Below are 5,544 nucleotides of genomic sequence, written 5' to 3'. Positions count from 1 at the left end.
TCTTTTATGATAGAGGATTATATCTTAAAAGAAGTTTCTAGAAAGGCATGGCTGCTATCTATATCACTAAAAGAAAAATGTGAGGTCTCTCCTTGGTGTACTTATTTTTCTTACAGACCTTCTCATGGATTCATGTTTCACAAAGTCAACTTTACTATATTCTAGAGCATTCATTTATATGCTACCAAAACTATGACATTCAATATTCTAGTACTTGTCTCCATCCTGTTCTGATGACAATAATCAATGTTTAACTTTGCAGATAAGTTTTATTAACATTTGGCTAAATAATGATTCATTGAGCTTATATTTTCTGAAAGAAGTACTATATGTCCAACAGTAAGTTCTAACCTGTATGTAAGATAAATGGCATTGCTCTCAAAGAATTGGCCATTACTCACTATGTGGTAGAGGGAGAGATTATTGGAGATTTGAATATTTGAGCATATCTTAAAATTATAAAGAGGCCAGCAAAGGATGGTGAAGTAAGATCACACCTCTAAGCCTATTTTTCATGTACAGGTGGTGAAGAAACTGGGGAAGGATGGGTTTTCAGGAAAGTAGTAAGAACATGAAACAAACAGAACGCAAGGGAGCTATCATCTCTAAGGATAACAGTAGTCTCATTTTTATCATGGCAATGGAAGAAAATCATGTGTTGTCTTTTCTCAGAAACACTTAATGGGCATTTTGTCAAAAATTTAAATGAGTATGTACTTCTCTGAAATCTCTATGAGAACTTTTGTTCATTCCAACATGATCAAATAGATTTTATAGACTCCAACTCTGAAAATTAAAAAGGTTGATGTATATTGCTAAAAGCTGCACAACTAGAAAGGATTAAAATGGCTCCCTAGCAAGGATAGCACTGAATACTAGCTATTAACCTAATCTGGAAATGGCTATCTTTCTTAGGAGTAGAGATCATGTAGCTACCTGCTTTTTACTCATGCACAATTTTCAGAAAGGGTCACAGGACCCATTAGTTTTGTACCCACCTGCATGCAGGAGTAGCCCACAGTGTGACTCTCCCATCTTTCGGAGGGTTTTGTTTTCGCACTGTTCGATGCCCATTTGGTCAAGAAAAAGTCCAACTGGGTCACTTGCCAGTGCTACAGACAACAAAGCTTTGGCACAGCCACATGCTCTGTGTAGAGGAAACAGCTAGGAGGAGGAGGTGAATAAGAAACCAGAATCATCTCAGAAATCAACACTGTTTTCACTTGGCAGGGTGACTTATGAAGCTTACTTCAGAAGAAAGAAATGTGAGTTGAAAGTTAGGTGAGTCTGAGTCCAGAGAGGTAGGAGCCCCTGCATAGTTGTAGAACCTTAGAGAATGTACTCATGGTCTCCTGGCCTCTGTTTCTGCATAGGTTGAATAAGACTAGTACTATTTTCATCCTTGATTGCTTTAAGAATTTTAGGGAAAGTGTGCAGCATCTGGAGTTGTACCTAACATTTTTATCTCTGCATGTGTGTGCAAGTTCTAAAAAGAGGGTTGGGTGTCCGATGGAGCTGAAATTACAGGAGGCTACCAGCTACCTGACTTAAGTCCCTTGGAAGAGCAGCAGGAACTCTTAACTGTTGTGTCTTCTTCAGCACCAGGGAATTATTTGTTGTTAATAATTCTACATATTTCCACTCCTATTATAATTTCAACCTTACAAAACAAAGGGGTTTTTTTGTACTGTATTACTAGTATTGACTGAAAGATGGAGTGACTACTTACAACTGTGTAATGTTTCCTATAAAAAATACATGTGTCATTATATCTGAATTGTAGTAATGACAATGATACATCTTTCCTTGTACCTTGATAGACCTCACTTTCTCACTCATGTACAAAAACAGAACACAATCCATTTGGTGCATCTTCTATTTTCCCCCTCTTGGTTATAAATGAAAACCTGTCATTTGGAGCTGCCTATAGCAAATAATCATTATTTCTTCCCATATGTCTTGCTTCATTAAATCAGAAAGTAAAATTTTATGAGGCAATTACAAGACTAAAATAATCCTATACCAAACAAAATATACCTACCAATATCCCCTGTACACTGAATGTTCCCTGCCTGGACACTCAATCCCCTGAAATCAAAGAGTCTGGCCTCACTGTACAGAATGGGATTAATTATAACCCTTAGTGTGTGAATCACTATTATCATCACACCACCCATGGATCTCTTACTATAATTAATTTGTTATTTAAAATTATGCACTGTGAATATCCAATTTTAGGAGATAATGCCAACATTTTCCCAAGTATTTGTACAGATTTGTATTTCTGCCATCAATCTATAAAAGATCCATTTGGTTCATGTTCTGATAAATGCTTGATTCTTTTAAACTTTTATAATTTTTATCAGTATAATCAATATAAGACATCCCCCTTTTTGCTTTATGTTCTGTATGAGATGAGACTGTTTTCTAACCCGAAACTGAGGATTGCTATTTTTTCTTCCCAGACACTAAAGATTTAAGAAGATAAGAACAAGAATACAATTAAAAAATAAGTATTAATATAATATGAGTATGATAATATCTATTCTTCAGGAATGAAAATGTACAAGCTAATATGCTACTCATAAAAGGATAATTTCCAGTCCAAAATGATAGAACAGTGGCAAATTAAAGGAAAATAGAAATTATCTTGATGACATAGTCTTTAGTCCCACTAAAAGTAGGCAGATCTCTGTGAGTTCTAGGGCAGCCTGGTCTACAAAGTGAGACTCTGTCTAGAAAAACAAAACAAACAAACAAACAAAAAAAAACAAGAGAAGAAAAAAAACCCTTTTGATCAAGTAGGAAAACTGATATAGTACGTACCATGTAAGGTACTTATGCAAAGGTATTGAATGGCACAGAAGAAATAAATGCTTAATGAGTTGAACAATGTAACTGCAACATAGGGATATGCTACATGCTAATAGATAAGGGCACTTTCTGAAGGAGTCTTAGCTGGAATGCAGAAGTCAGTGGTTCTCTACCTGTTTGTTAATGAATGATCTTAATATTTAGGAACACACTATTCTATTGTTTGTTTCTTGTTAACTGATGTTGTCTCACCAATAAAAATCACGAAAACCTTGAGAGGTCAGAGATCTTGGTGAACATTTCATTTCAATCCCATTAATCCCTGATAGCACTGACAATGTAAGAGTAACTGTTTTGGAATTATTCAAGGATATTCTTGCATTATTACCCAAATAGCACCCAGACACTTTATGCTACACATTCTTTATTGTAATTTTCATAGACAGAGGAAGGGGAAAAAACCTGCAATTTGATAAAAGAGCATTAAGTAATAGGTCTCGGATCTCCTTTCAATCAGATGTTTACAACAAATTGTGTGAAAACTTATGAATAATTTAGAGCAATAAACAGCATATTTTCTCTGTGGCAGAGGTGTTTTGATATGGTAATTGTAGTGTTTTGCTTCTTACCAAAGTAAGTTGCAGCATTTTTAGTACTAATGCTAACTTAATGCATTATCTATTAATATAAAGGATCAAATTAACAATCTTATATTTTTATACTTTTTGAGAAGCCATAAACTGAGAACTTTACATTCTCTATGGCAGGGATATCATGAAGTACAATGAAGACAGAGCTTCTGGATCTGTATTTGCTAATGATTACTTTGCAAATGGTCACTGACCTACTTTTGAAGGCTGTAGAGAACCTGGCTATCTTTTTCCCTTCCTGGAATTTAGTGAATAGCCAGTCTCACAGCTATAACACTGCCATAGGGACTCAAAATCAGTGTACTTTTGAAAAAAAATTAAATATTTTTAAGGGCTACGATTCAATGGTAGATGATAGCAATAACATTGAAGAAATTTGTCTGAGAACAGACCATCAATTACCATGTAGGGTACATGGAAACTACGTACAAATCTGATTAATTACTTCGCTTTCATTTGCTTAGTTGGGAAACCTAGTATAGAAGTCAATTCTCTGAACTGGTACATAGGAAGAAAGGGAGAACCCAATTTAGTCAGCCAGAGATAGAGTTCAGTAGTCAACCACTTGCCTAATAGGTGCAAGGCCTTGGATTCAAACCAAAAGGAGAAGGTTGTCCAGATAGTAAAATAAGACTGTAGGTAGACTAAATGGCACAATTTCCTAAAAAATTTTAGAAAATTGTGCCATTGGGGAGGAAAAAATCTCTTTGACCACATCAATCTCAATACCTGAAAACAACTCTAGCAAGACAGCCACCTGGTGGACAGGCCAGTCTATTACAGGTTTAAACATTACATAGACTGATACCTAGAGACATGTGTATGACATACAGATGAGAAATGCACAATAGGGAGTCAGTAGGATGCATTTACATATTATGCAACACATGTCTATCTGTATACTTCTCTATATATTCATATATGTGAATATCTATTATATATCACAGGAGAGAGAACAAGAAAGAGCAGTAACAGTAACAATTGGAAAAGAGGTCATGAATTTAAAAGGGCTGTGTAGGGGTGGTTGAAGGGAGGGGGCAATGATGTAATTATATTTTAAATAAAATATAAACATAAATTTTTAGTTCTATTTTTGTGCGGTAAATTTGAAAATGTCTCTGAAATATTTGGGTTCCATGTTAGAAATGCATGTTCATTATTTTTACTTTTAGAGTCAGTGATTATGGTTTAAACAATAACATAAAGATCTTTTCATAACCAAAAAATTGTGACTTTTTCTTTAAGGGCAGGAGAGGTGCCAGAGTCATCAAAGTGAATATTAATTAAAGAGAAGTAAGAAGAGGCAAACGGTGTGGGAAAGTTGTGCTGCACTCAAGTGTTAGCACATCAAGTACCAAAATAAGACTTTAATATAATTGTCAAAAATATAGTAGAATAAAGACAATCATCTGTGCTTTTATTTCCAGGGGAACATGATGTGTTTTCTTAAAATCAATTAGCAGATAAGTGTATGCCCAACTTAAAGGAAGCAAAGATCTGCAGAAATGTAAGGATTTAAAAATACCAAAGAATGGAAATGAGTAATTCATTAACTTTCATCTAACATTTATCAAAAATATTTACTGGACACTTCCTTACTGTGAGTAAACATTGCTTAGACTGTTAAAAGACAACTTTTCACCTGGGACCTCACTAAATTTATAGACTTAATAATATTATGAGTAGTATTATTTTAAGTCCAAAAATAATAAGAACCATCTATTGAAATCTTAGAGATTCAGGAACATGAGAAAAGAAAGGAGTGCTGGTATGAAAAAAAAAACCTCAGAAAGTTTCAGACAAGTGTTGCATTTTACAAGCATTCAAAACAATGCTATTTTGTGGAGAAGCACTGTTTTCTGGCTACAAGCACCAAGTTCCTTTCCCACTAAGTAGCCAGAAGCATCAACCATCTGGTTTGACCTTATTTATTAGTAAAAGGTGTTTTTAAAGACAATTCATAGGGGGTTTAATAATTACTAAATGGTTTCTATATGTTAAAAACTTCAAGAAGTTCCATCTATGATATTTCTCTGACAAGCTTACGTTATCCTGAATTCCACATGATGGTTAAGGTAAT

At 34.5% G+C, this 5,544-nt stretch overlaps 1 protein-coding gene and 1 non-coding gene across 3 annotated transcripts in view; both read right to left on the bottom strand.

Annotated features, from left to right (window-relative positions):
• Htr2c (5-hydroxytryptamine receptor 2C) overlaps positions 1–5,544 on the bottom strand; it is a 213,680-nt gene that overhangs the window by 182,654 nt on the left and 25,482 nt on the right. The gene's annotated exons all lie outside the window — the stretch shown is intronic.
• Positions 987–1,115, bottom strand: LOC116096325. Its single transcript, XR_004120954.1, has one exon. It is a non-coding gene; the product is annotated as a small nucleolar RNA SNORA35 (small nucleolar RNA).

Source organism: Mastomys coucha, chromosome X (assembly GCF_008632895.1).
Source record: "Mastomys coucha isolate ucsf_1 chromosome X, UCSF_Mcou_1, whole genome shotgun sequence".
Taxonomy (NCBI): Eukaryota; Metazoa; Chordata; class Mammalia; order Rodentia; family Muridae; genus Mastomys; species Mastomys coucha.
This window is presented reverse-complemented; position numbering and strand designations above follow the sequence as displayed.